At 31.5% G+C, this 14,866-nt stretch overlaps 1 pseudogene; it reads right to left on the reverse strand.

Moving 5' to 3' along the window:
• Nucleotides 1–5,463: 5,463 nt before the first annotated feature.
• LOC131045969 (NAD(P)H-quinone oxidoreductase subunit 2 A, chloroplastic-like) lies at nucleotides 5,464–7,606 on the reverse strand (annotated as a pseudogene).
• Nucleotides 7,607–14,866: the final 7,260 nt, after the last annotated feature.

Here is a 14,866-nt window from a genome sequence, read left to right on the forward strand (position 1 = left end):
CCGTTTGTGAGAGATTGCATTGCATAGTTTTCCTTGCATTTGCATATTGTACTTGGGTACCTATCATGGCCTAGTAGTCAGGACCCATCTTGCATTGTTGACTTGAGTCTTCATTCCTCTAAGTTTCACTTAAGGAGGGGTGTTGGTGTAAATAAATATTCATTATGGATATTATTACACTTTACTTAAGTTAACTTAGGATAATGCATCTCTTCATAGTTTGGATATGAGACATTTATGGAAGTTTGCACATAGGGATATAGCTTGTAGGAGAAATTTTGACTTTTGTGGTCTTATTTTTCTGTTACACTCCACATTTGGTGGGTCATCCACCTCTTGTGGAATGTTATATTATTTTTCCTACCTACCCCTAGTATTTCTTACCTACCCTTGTTTCTCATTGAGCCACATGTCATGATTATGTGCTCGTACATCCAAATGGCCTTGCCTATATAAGCACGCTCATATTCATTGTATTGGTTAATCGAGTTGATCATTTGTATATTGATGAGAATACAGTTTGTTCTTGTCATTCTATTGTCTCTCTTTATGCTTTTCATTGTGCCCTTGATCTTGGCAAAATCTCACATTCTCAAAAGGAAATCATTCACTTCAAATTTGTACAAAATTGTTTTTACAATTGAGTGAAATTGACTAGAGTCTTTTAAATGCCATTTAATATTTTTAACATACCAAATATTCAATAGTAGCAATAATCCTATATCACCAAGATCTGATTCCATCTCGATATAGTCCAGAAATGTAAGCCAAGAACCATACCAATTTAAATTAGAAAAAATTCTAAGCATTCTAAAAGATCTAATCATTTCTCCTACTCTATTAAAGTGGGAGTAATTATACTGCAAAAAATTGATGAGATAGAAGCTCCTATAAAACTGAACCAACAATAAGGGAATTATGCAATAAATATAAAAGAAAAATCCAGTAAAGATACAAAGAAAAATATCATATTCCCGAATATTGAGTATATATTTCCATGTATCAAATGATATTGAGGTATCCTTTCCCTCAACTACTATTTTATTTATTGATTTCAATAAATTAGATACATCCAAATGGGATATCAAAATATTCAATTTCAAGAGAATTTTCTCTTTAAATTCCCACTTTAAAAGTCTCCAAAATTGATGATAAAGTGCCCACAAAATATTCAAATTGTGATCTGAATTTTGCATAATATTGTGCAAGATTGATACCAACTGATCACTACTATTTATTGGTATTTCCGAAAAAGTAGCTAAAAACATATTTTTAGTATATTTCCAACCCGTGGAAATAAAAAGCCATAACCATGCCCTATATGTTTGAAACAAACCCCATTTCTCAAAAAGAATATTTATTTGAAGGGTCTTAAAAGAAACTAAAAACTTTAGTTCTAAAAAGAAAAACTTTAGTTTTTCTTTACTGAAAAAGTTACCTATGGTTTTGTCTTCCATTATGTGGTTCAAACTTTTTGTTGAACTATATTTTTCTTTTTCTGCAAATTGATTCATTCGCAAAGATATTTTAGACAGTGGATCATCTTGGTAAGAAGTTTGAATAAGATCTATGTTGGAACTAAAACTATTTTTAAAATACTCGTTACAAGTGTTTTCTTTTGAATCTGAAGTATTTAAAAAGGGATAGCAAGAGTTTTTGTCAAAATTGACAATTTGTGGGCTTATTAGAGGAGTTTTATAAATATCTTCAATCGAGAAAAAATATATATTACTATGAATAATAGAGTTCAATTTATTAAGTAAATTAGTCGATTTATGCAAATCATGGATTAGCGCTTGGTCACGTAAATATTGATCCAATAATCTATTTACTTCTAACTTTATGAGTGAGATAGTTTCTTTCTCTGAGTACACGGCTCACATCTCACCAATACACAAATAAAACAGATTGTTATGAATCAGAACTAAATTGGGAACTAAATTTAATAATTGTCCATATGTTACATTCTTATGAATCCTCTCCATGTAAGAAGCTAATCTTTTTTTATAATTTAAATGAGGACGGTGTTCATTGATCAAGGATTCAAGATTAGGAATTGATCTAGATTTTTTTTCATTTTCAATCGGATTGATATTAATCTCATTCGAGATAATCTTATAAATTTTATTATCAAAATTTTTATTGGGATATCCAAACCAACCCCAATGTTGAGTAGTCCATAATTCAATTGGATCGAACACTCTATTTTTTAAATTGTTTTGTTTTGAAATGGACAAAAGCATTCAAATTCCAATTTTTGTTTTCAACAGTTTGAAAAATAGAGCGATTGAACCATTATTTTTGACATTTTGTCCAACTTGATGAATGTTGGGTAATTGTATCTTGCGTTACATTATTCAATTTTATCCAATTTGTTTGAATTGGATCTTTTAAATTGCGACTTAATGTTTTGATTAAATAGATTCTATTTAATATTTTTTCATAATTCAAAATTGAATTCCAAATAGTATTTATTCCATACTTTTTATAATTTCAAATAGTATTTGTTCCATACTTTTTGTAATTTCAAATAGTATATATTCCATACTTTTGTCAATTGTAAAGAATATCTATTGAATATTTTTACAAATTCAATATAGAATATTTTCAATACTTTTTTCCATTCCAAATAATACTTCTGGAACGATTTTGAAAAAGCATACTCATCCAGTATAGTTTCAGATTCTAAATCGTCCAATACAGAATTTGATTTTAAAGAATACTTAGAGTATTCATTAAATACTTTTGATAAAAAGACGTTCTTCAACAAATGGAATCTCTTAAATATTTTTTCAAAATGCTCGTCATTTTGAATCTTGAATTTATTCAATATTAGTTGAATGAAAATTTTGATGTTATCATCCTTTTCTATTTGATTTGTATATTTATTATCTTTATCAAGAATATTGAGTAGCATAAAGAAAGAATGATGCTTTAATTTATCGCTATAATTGAAGATCTTGTTCAATAATATATTCTTGTTAAGTTCATATAATTCTTTCACACGATAATCCACATCCAGGACAATTTCATTATAGTAACCCTAATTAGGCTTAGTTATTGATAGAGTAAATTGATCTGTTATTTTAAGAACAATTTTTTTCAATTGAAAAACATCATTTAATGTTAATTCTTCTTTATTTTGATCACAGGATGAAGAAGATCTTGAAGATAAATTCTGATTCAGAAATCGAATACAATTTAATTGGTTTATCAATTTTCTAAGATTCCATCCAGGATCTGATAAAATATCATAATTTACAGAAGGATTTTTAAGAAATGTTTTTACCTTCCATAAATCAACTATTCTATTCTTTTCTAATCCCCTAAAATATTGAAAAGTGTCTTGTCGCCCTTTCAACAATTTGAATTTTTCACTGGGTTTCTTAGTATAATTAATACTTATACATGATTCGTCTATTGACAAATCATCAAAGAACCCTTTTAAAAATTCTGATTCTAAAAAGGAATAAGATTCTCTTATTCGATCTTATTCTTCTTGTTCCATTTTTTCTTGGAACATTTCTTCCAATATTTTCTTACATTTATCCCTTATTTCCTTGATTTTTTGCAGCTGCTCTTTGTAGTTTTCGATTTCTTCAACTCTTTCTTCCCTTTCTGAAATTATGGAATCTTTTGATCTTGAAGAGAAATCAAATTTTTCTGTTTGAACTAATTTCTTTTCTAGTTGCTCAATTTCATTTTTTAGTCCCTCAATAATTTTGTTTTTATGAATTATTGATTCCCTCCATTCATAAAGGTTTTCAGGTTCCCAATATTCATTTGGAATTAAATTAAAAGATGAATCAATCTCCCATTCGATGCCATTTGATTCCTTCTCCAAAGCACTTTCCCAACTTATTGTTTCTTGCTTCTTAGATATTATATCATCTATCTAATTCAGATTTCTGTTAGGACTTGATAAAATCCAAACATGTTATTTTGAATTGAGCAAGAAACGTTGATATCGCCTTTTGCCTTTTGGCAAAGACATAAAAAATGCGAAATAAGCAAAAAAAAATTCTTTCTAGCTCCAAAATGTTGTACAGATGGAAATATCTTCATCAAATTATATGATGATTTGTCTCTTTCAATTAAAGCTCGAGTAATTAAAAAATAGAAAAGTAATGGTAATGCTATTATCATTATAACTTTTATTGCTTGCCCTTTCAAAATAAATATACGTATATCCCGTATAAGTAATGTACTAAGAATCTGAAAGTCAAAAAACTTAACAACACTTTCTCAACCAGAAAATATTTGACCTAGCAATCTCACCAAATTGGATTCGTTCCATGGAATGAATATTTCCATCATGTTATCTTTAAATTTTGACTGAATGCTAAAGAACCAAACTATTTCTCGGTTCTTTTCAATAGGGTCCGTAGACCACGGGTTCTCATGTTTTTTCATAGAGTTTTTTTGTATTGTAAATAGTAGAATGTAATTTTGTAAACGATAGAATGTGATTATTACTAATCAAATTGAATTATAATAAGAAATACGCAGTTAATGCAATGTATTCAACTAACTTTGTACAATTAATTTGTACAAAAAAAGTTCTTGTTATTTATAGAATAGATAGAGGCAAAGACAATTTGTCTCCCCTGTTTACACAGAGAGAGAGAGTTTAATTAGTAAACAATGCAATATTTAGACATTATTAATAATACCTACATAAGAGAGGAAGATTTTTTGTGGATACTTTTTTTAAAAGGGCAAAAAATAGATAGGTATTTATTATACGAAACCAAACATACCAAAAATAAAATAGGATTTTTAGACCCTATTTAGAACGATACTTCTTTTATTCAATTTTCATTAATTTAAGAATCTCTATTTGTACCCCCCAATTAGATCTTATCTATTTATATTGTTCCATTAATTAGCATTTTATCCTATAGAAATTGCTAACAATCCCAAATCTATTTCTTATTGAAAATTAGAAATAAAAATTAGAATTCAATAGATTACCATACTTATTATAATAAAATCAGCTTTTTTTATTTCTTCTTTACGATGGCATCCATGGTTGAATGGTTAAAGCACCCAACTCATAATTGGGAAGTCGCGGGTTCAATTCCTACTGGATGTACTACAATAAAAATTTATTGTACTTTTCTCACAATAACTTTTAGATAAAAGAGCAAGGTTATCTCTATTCAATTAAGTGTCGAGATTAGATTATCTACGTCCATGTTTTTCTAATTTTGTTCTATTTATAATAGAACAGAAATACAAAAATTTTATTTACGCACGTTTGAACGACTTTTTCTCATAATGAAAATGTATATTTATGGTACAAAATGAAATTCTAATTTAATTATCAAGTTGATTTTGTAATTAGAATTTCATCTGATAATTTAAGCCTATTCCCTACAATTTTAAGAATATAAGGGCAATTCTTAATTTTTTCAGTAAGTAGAAGATTTATATATAAATAAATTTCTAAAATAATGTATCCTAGGCAATTGCAACAATTGGATTCATTACTATTCCCAGTAAAGTAGATGCCATTACATATACAATCATACTAAATTCGATAGAATTTTTTGAGATTAAAGAAGATAATCTATAATTTTGCACGTAGGGAGTTATTTCTTTGTTTCTTTCAATCATTAATAACTTAATTATTTTTAGATAATAATATATTGAAATAGCACTCATAAAGAGCCCTATCAAAACTAATAAATAGGAACCTGCTTGCCATCCACACCAATATAGATAATTTTTTCCAAAAAAAACCTGCTAATGGAGGAATACCTCCTAGAGATAGCAGACATAAAGATAAAGACAAAGCTAAAAAAGGGTCTTTCATATATAATCTTGCATAATCCTGAATGTTATATGTTCCTGTACATAGACTAAATAATACAATACAAGCAAAAGTTCCTAAATTCATAAAAATATAGAGCAACATATAAGTTATCATACTTGCATATCCATTATTTGAGTCTCTATCAATTATTCCAATAAGGATATTTCCAATTTGACCTATCAATGAATATGCAAGCATACGTTTTATGTTTGTTTGAGTAATAGCAATTAAATTTCCTAATATCGTGCTAAGAATAGCTAATATTTCCAAAAGAAGATGTCATTCGTTCAATGAGAAATAAAAAATAATATCAAAAATTCTAGTGGCTAAAGCTGAAGCAGCTACTTTTGAAATAACAGAAATAAAAGAAACGACTAGAGTGGGGGAGTTAGATTCGAAAAGAGGAATTCCCCCTCCTTTCTCTCATTTAGAACCATGCATGAGACTTTCTTCTCGCACAACTTCTAAGTGATAAAAAGGATTAGTGGATTCTCTCTTGTTTATTACCTTATGTATGTATAAGATTGAATCTATTCAATTGATAGAAAGTATCTCTAATCCTTAACTTTTCGAGGAATCCTTACTCAATGGTTATTACGGTTTATTCTTTTTTTTTAAGTTCAACAGTTATGAAATAATTAAAAAGAAAAAAGAAAACCATCTGATTTAAATTGCTCTGAATAGTCATGCGATGCTCATCTTAGGGTAATCTTTTTGTTGATGGATGCCTTCTTTTTTACACTCATAGTTTTTGAAGAATGAAAACTTACTATGTAGCATCTATGTAAAGAATAAAAATATTGTACACGTCATTTATCTAATCCTTTGTAAAAACTACCCGTAATAACTAACTTGTAAAAGCTATTTGTTGATTCAATCAAACAATTTAGTTTGCTTCTTACTTTCCTTTACCTTAATTGAATTAAAATGAATTTTTGGTAAAAGTGATGTCTTAGCCCAGCTGGGAATAACAGTCTTTTTTCCACATGCCTATAGAGTTTTTATAAATAGAAACATCTCTAAAAAAGAGATTTAGAAATGTCATAATTTTTAAAATGAATTCCACTCCCTCATATACATCGGGGGTCCATTGATGAAAAGGAACTAGAGAAATCTTGAATGCAATTCGTACCATTATAGATAGAAGCGCAATCCAAATTCCCAAATAGTTATATATTTGTGTATTTATAAGACCATTGGCTATTTCTTGAAGTTCAATCTCTCCTCCAGATAGACCATATAGCCAAGAAAGACCATAATCAAGAATGGAAGAACTTGTTCCACCCATAAGTAAATATTTCATAATAGCCTCATTAGACCATACATCTGTTTTGGTATATCTAGATAATAGATAAGAACATAGACTTAAACACTCTAAAGATACAAAGATAGTTGTTAAATCATTAGTACCACATAAAACGTTCCTCCTAGAGTAGGTGTTAATATGAATAACAAAAACTCGATTACAACCATTTCTATACATTGAATGTATTGCACAGATAGAGGAATACATAAAGTGGAACATAATAAAATGAGAAACTAAAATATTTTATTAAAATTGTTTGTTTGGAAATTACCAAAAAAAATGATTGTAGGTTCTTCTCTCCATTGAAATAACAAAAAGGTTGTGCTTAGCACTAAACTTGTTAAAGAGATGAAATAAAACCAAGTTGTCTTTTTTTTATCAAAAATGAAGTCGATCACTAGAAGAAGGAATAAGCTGAAAATCAGGATACATTATGGAAAAATGTAACTTCCATAGAAGAGAAGCAAATGAAATTCTTTCATAAAAATGATTTAAAAGTATTAATTAAAATATAATTTTTCATTTTGTCTGGATCATAATATAGTAACTTCAATGAATCTTTGAGCAACATTTTCTTTCATTTACATTTCTATAAACCTGATGAATAAGATTGAATATTCATTCATAATCTCCTTATTATCATTTATCTACGATTTATTTTTCATTCTTCTTTTCCTTTCGTTTTCATTCCAATAAAAGAAAATTTGGATAAATTTTGACAAAGTAAGTTTTCTTTAACTGGCTAGAATGCAACAAATCTGTGGATCTATTTCAAAATATGTTTATATACATTTGAATAGAGAGATTCATATTTTTATTTGACTGATACAATGAAGTATTATTTTGATAGTCAATAAGTTAAGGACAAAATTTCCATGTTAAAAAAGAAAAGACAAAAAAATAACATGGAAAAAGAAGAATATATATATATATATATATATATATATGTTCTTTTTTATTTTGAAATGCTTATATGTATATGGCAAGTTTATTAATATAGCCAATTTATGAGAATGACTTCGGGGTGGGAGTCAAAATTTGTTCAATCCCTCAAATTAAATAGGACATAATTTGTTACGAATCGCCAATCCAAATGGCTCTGGATACAACCCATAATAGAGACTCGAAAAATAAACAATTTTTTTTTGCTTGTCCCCTCTTTTTGGGTTCACTAGGATTTTTTGTGGTCGGAATTTCAAGTTACCTTGGTAGGAACCTTAATAATAATTCCTACAGAAGAGAGGAATATTTTTTTGTGGATACTTTTTTTAAAAGGGCAAAAACTAGATAGGTATCTATTATACAAAACCAAACATACCAAAAATAAAATAGGATTTTTAGACCCTATTTAGAATGATACTTCTTTCATTCAATTTTCATTAATTTAAGAATCTCTATTTGTACCCCCCAATTAGATCTCACAAATAAGGTGTAAATATTTGTCAAAGAATAAAAGACAAACAATATAGGAATGCAATTTAGGACTGCACTGAAATGTTTGATTCCTTCTTTGTCAATTGGGTAGAAAGATCTAAGAATATGACAACAGATTTTCTTGCCAATATAGCATTAAGACAAGATGACCTTACTATAGCTAACATATCATAAATTGAAATCAAAACTAGGCCATCTATCTCGGATAATATTTATAGTTGGCAGGTGTTTGAAGATGACGATGATCTAGTAAAATTCTTATAATGCATTGATAAATATGAACCCCAAGAGATAGACTTAAATGCTTTTGTTGAGAACATTGATGGAAAGGATATGATCTTTGGGAAAGAAGTGGTGCAGCTGAATATAAATAAAATCCCAAGAGGACTGGTTTCCTTGGAAGGATTTTTTCTATGGAAATGATGCCCCAGTAAAAACTACGACAATTGAGAGTGTAAACTTGGAAGAAATAAATTTGGGAACAAAACATTCCCCAAAGAAGGTGTACATAATGGGAAAAAGATAACTCCCAAGGTTAGAGATATGTTGATAGATTTGTTAAGGAAATATAGGCATGTGTTAGTATGGTCCTATGAAGATTTGAAGGCCTATAGGGAGGACCTTTTCCAACATGAGATCCCACTAAATCTTGATGCCAAACCTTTTAGATAGAAGCAAAGGCCCATAAACCCAACTTTGGCACCCAAGATGCAGGAGGAACTCATGAAGTTAAGAGATAGGGGTGTAGACACTTAAAAATAATTATTTTAATTATTTTTAATTTCTCACATAATTAATTAATTAATTATGTTAATTAAAATTCTTCTCAATATTAATTAAATATAATTAATAGTGTCACTATAGCATATGATTGATTTATTTAATAAATCAATCCCTTTCTTTATTCTTCTAAAAAATCAAATCCTCACAAATCTTCCTCTTAGCTAATTAATTTCAATTAATTAGTTAACCTACATGATTCCTACAAATCATCTTCTTAATTCATCATTAACCTAATAAATTCTTCTAGAAACTCCCTAAACTCACTTAACATTATTCTTCTAATTTTTTATTCCCTCCACTCATTCTCTCTCCTAGTCAAATTCTCCTACAAATATAAATCCCACCTAACATTTCCTCTAATCCCCCTCCTAATAAGTCGTTAATGGCTAATCATCATGATTAGCCACAAAGTCAACTCTTTGTCCTTTCATCTAGCCACTAGCTTTAAATGCTCTTTTTCTAGATGAATGTAAGATTTTCGAAATCTCACATTCCTCTAGGCATTTCCCTCTCCCAAGGAATTTTTAATTCCTTTTTATTCTTCTAATCCCCATAGTATCCATTTTTGGAGAATTTTTAATTCCTCCAATGCATCTTGCAGAGTGTGGAGATACGAAATGCCTTTAAGGCATATTTCTTGGTCTCCACACCCTCTCTTGGACCTTGTGTGAGCTCACAGGTATATCTTAGCCCTTCATCTCAAATTCATCCTAGCCATCCGTTTTCCTCTCCTCTTCCTATAAAATAGGGCTCCATCCCTTCATTCAAAACATCTTGAAATCCAGTAAGCTTATGCTGCCCTTTTGAGCCCAGGAAATCATCTTGGCAACTTGATCATCTCATCCTTATCATTCGTGCACAATATTGGAGATTCGTCCACATCTAGCAATCAAAGGAGCACATCAAGTGGAGCATTATCAAGGGGCACCTTCACTTCATTAAGCTCAATCCGAAGGAGAAGGTAAAATAGCAAGGTGAAATGGACTTTTAATGATATTTTAGCATTCTACATGTTTATTTCGTTATGTTTTTATCAGTTTACCTTTCAAATCTATTTTCCCCTCTTCATTTTGGCACGCCCAGTGGGACTCACATCCCTAAGAACTAATGTTTTTTTTAGGTTTTTGTGAGTTGTGAGACGCAGGTTCCAGAAAAGCGCGACTGCAAAAAAAAAAAATTCGCAGGTTCCAGAAAAGCGGCTCTGCATTTCTGCACGACAGCTTCTCCTTATTCTTTTACTTTTCTATTTTCTATTTATTTGTTGTTTTTGTTTCAGCATGACAACTCTATTATCTATTCTATTTATTTATAATCTATTTATAATCTGTGTGAAAGTAGAAGAGTATGCGCTTGTCTATATAGACAATTAGAAATCTGGACCTTTGGCACTTTTCTATTCTGTTTAGCGCGACTGTATGCTCTGACCGCAAGAAAGTGTGAAAATAGGAGAGTATGATCTTGTCTATCTAGACAATCAGAAATCCAGATTTTTGGCATTTTTCTATCTGTTTAGTGTGACTGTCTGCTCTGTTAATATGTATGAAATTTGTTAGGTGCTAACAATAGTCTATATTTTCTTTTCATTTCGTGTCATCTACTCTGTTTAATCATAATCTGTTTGACCACAGGAAAGTGTGAAAGTAGGAGAGTATGCTCTTGTCTATCTAGACAATCAGAAATCTAGACCTTTGGCATTTTTTTTAATTCTATTTAGTGAGGCTGTCTGTTCTGTTAATTCTAGGGTTTATGTTTGCTTAATTAAATCCAGGGTTTCTGTCTGTTCTGTTAAATCTAGGGTTTTTGTTTGCTCTGTTAAATCCAGGGTGTCTGCTCTATTAAAAATTTTCTATTTTTTTGCCATATCTTCTTTATCTCGACTCCATTTTCCTCCAACCTTCACTAGATTCTCTGCATTGCCATTTTCCACATTTCCTTCCTTGGAGGCCTTATCCCAAAAATCCACTTTTTGAAGCCCAAAATCCCATATTTCTCTATTTTTAGGGTTTGTCATAACTCCTTCCCCTTTTATCCAATCACCTCCAAATTTTTCTCATATTATCCATCTCCAACTTTTTTTTCTTTGTCCCTCTTGGACAAATTTTCCCATTCCTTCATCTCTCCTCCAAAATCCCCATTTTTCGCTTGCCTATCCCTTGGAAAATGGCAAAAACCTAGTCAAATCCCATTTACCCATCAAAGCTTTCTTCAAATCCACATTTGTCATTAGTAAAAAAGTTTTTATTAATGTTTTTCTATTCATTACCAAAAAATTAAAAAAAATATATATTTTTATCATTTTATTGTTTTTTGCAGGACGCTTGTTGAAGACTTTGTTTTTCCAAACTACTAATCAAGTTGTTTTGTGGGACGCTTTTTGAAGACTCCATTTTTCAAACTACTAATCAAGTGGTTTTGCAGGTTGCCTAGCTAATTCAACCAAATATTGTGCATTTATTTAAATTAGGCACCTAGATATTAATTAAAATGGAATGAACCATTGTCTTATGTGTCTTTAAGAAAAGCGTAAAGGTAGGAAAGTATGCTCTCATCTTATTAGACGATCAGAAATCTAGACCCTTCAACCTTTTCTTGGTTGATTGTGTGTTTACCTCTAGCGGGCCTGCCCTCCCAACTTTCTCTTTGAGAAGGTAAGAGGGGAACGACCCAAGTGAGTACACCCAGACCTGGGGTTCCCAACTCACTATAATAAATAGGCCATTGACTATGAAAGGGTTAATGGTTGGGGCTATATGAGAGTTCACTCTCACATTGGGTGCTTAGTAGGATCCTAGAGATCTCAATCATGCTTGCGTGACTACTAAGTTCTTGGTGCTTCATTGGGCTATAGGCCTCAATTGCGCTTGCACAACTTCAAAGGGTAGCTCCTAATGGGAAGACTTACTAAACACCTTGTTCATAGTGGCCAAAAACTTTCTAGTCATTGGTGCAGGAGGTCGGACCTCTGAAGTGGCCCATATTCTTATGGCCCTTAGTAGATACACAAAGTTTGCCATGAGGAGTTTTCATGGGAATTGATGCTTGGCTACCCCGAGAAGTGAGTTCCATGGAGGGGAGCCAATGGGGTCAAGCATCTAAGTGTCCGTTCTAGGTAAGCGTAGATGGAAAACCAATTGGGATTCAATGACTATTGTCCTTGCCAGCCTTAAGAATGTTGTATATGAGCATGAGTGTCTTTGAGATAATATGCATTTAATCATTGTGTTTGCTTTGTTTGATACATACTTGCCAAGAGTAGACTAAAAACACATCACTATCCCCAAACACTTTGCAAAAATATTTGCAAGACACAAACAAATTGTCCAAGTCATTACCCACACCAAGTCCAAAATTGCGTCAAAACTTTGTCCGTCCTAGCATTTTTCATAAGCCTAAGAGAGAAGCTAAGAGTTTATCCTCTACATCAACATTCAAGTTTGTTCTTTGAAACACCTACTATCATCCAAATCAAGGTGGTCATATCCCTTCATACAACTTGCCATTTAAATAGATCCTTCATGTTCATGCCAAAGACAACCTAGTCATCAAGTTTTCTTCTAAACCATCACTACCATACCTTCTTCATCAATCATCCTTAAATTTCTTAAGTCCTTTCATCTTCAAATTTCTTAAATCCTTTCATCACAAATTTCTTAAGTACTTTCATCCTCAAATTTCTTAAATCCTTTCATCACAAATTTCTTAAATCCTTTCTTTCATCACAAATTTCTTAAATCCTTTCATCCTCAAATTTCTTAAGTCCTTTCATCACAAATTTTTTAAGTCCTTTCATCCTCAAATTTCTTAAGTTCTTTCATCACAAATTTCTTAAGTCCTTTCATCCTCAAATTTTTCTATTTTTTTGCCATATCTTCTTTATCTCGACTCCATTTTCCTCCAACCTTCACTAGATTCTCTGCATTGCCATTTTCCACATTTCCTTCCTTGGAGGCCTTATCCCAAAAATCCACTTTTTGAAGCCCAAAATCCCATATTTCTCTATTTTTAGGGTTTGTCATAACTCCTTCCCCTTTTATCCAATCACCTCCAAATTTTTCTCATATTATCCATCTCCAACTTTTTTTTCTTTGTCCCTCTTGGACAAATTTTCCCATTCCTTCATCTCTCCTCCAAAATCCCCATTTTTCGCTTGCCTATCCCTTGGAAAATGGCAAAAACCTAGTCAAATCCCATTTACCCATCAAAGCTTTCTTCAAATCCACATTTGTCATTAGTAAAAAAGTTTTTATTAATGTTTTTCTATTCATTACCAAAAAATTAAAAAAAATATATATTTTTATCATTTTGTTGTTTTTTGCAGGACGCTTGTTGAAGACTTTGTTTTTCCAAACTACTAATCAAGTTGTTTTGTGGGACGCTTTTTGAAGACTCCATTTTTCAAACTACTAATCAAGTGGTTTTGCAGGTTGCCTAGCTAATTCAACCAAATATTGTGCATTTATTTAAATTAGGCACCTAGATATTAATTAAAATGGAATGAACCATTGTCTTATGTGTCTTTAAGAAAAGCGTAAAGGTAGGAAAGTATGCTCTCATCTTATTAGACGATCAGAAATCTAGACCCTTCAACCTTTTCTTGGTTGATTGTGTGTTTACCTCTAGCGGGCCTGCCCTCCCAACTTGCTCTTTGAGAAGGTAAGAGGGGAACGACCCAAGTGAGTACACCCAGACCTGGGGTTCCCAACTCACTATAATAAATAGGCCATTGACTATGAAAGGGTTAATGGTTGGGGCTATATGAGAGTTCACTCTCACATTGGGTGCTTAGTAGGATCCTAGAGATCTCAATCATGCTTGCGTGACTACTAAGTTCTTGGTGCTTCATTGGGCTATAGGCCTCAATTGCGCTTGCACAACTTCAAAGGGTAGCTCCTAATGGGAAGACTTACTAAACACCTTGTTCATAGTGGCCAAAAACTTTCTAGTCATTGGTGCAGGAGGTCGGACCTCTGAAGTGGCCCATATTCTTATGGCCCTTAGTAGATACACAAAGTTTGCCATGAGGAGTTTTCATGGGAATTGATGCTTGGCTACCCCGAGAAGTGAGTTCCATGGAGGGGAGCCAATGGGGTCAAGCATCTAAGTGTCCGTTCTAGGTAAGCGTAGATGGAAAACCAATTGGGATTCAATGACTATTGTCCTTGCCAGCCTTAAGAATGTTGTATATGAGCATGAGTGTCTTTGAGATAATATGCATTTAATCATTGTGTTTGCTTTGTTTGATACATACTTGCCAAGAGTAGACTAAAAACACATCACTATCCCCAAACACTTTGCAAAAATATTTGTCAAGACACAAACAAATTGTCCAAGTCATTACCCACACCAAGTCCAAAATTGCGTCAAAACTTTGTCCGTCCTAGCATTTTTCATAAGCCTAAGAGAGAAGCTAAGAGTTTATCCTCTACATCAACATTCAAGTTTGTTCTTTGAAACACCTACTATCATCCAAATCAAGGTGGTCATATCCCTTCATACAACTTGCCATTTAAATAGATCCTTCATGT

The sequence above is a fragment of the Cryptomeria japonica genome, chromosome 3, assembly GCF_030272615.1.
Source record: "Cryptomeria japonica chromosome 3, Sugi_1.0, whole genome shotgun sequence".
NCBI classification, from domain to species: Eukaryota; Viridiplantae; Streptophyta; class Pinopsida; order Cupressales; family Cupressaceae; genus Cryptomeria; species Cryptomeria japonica.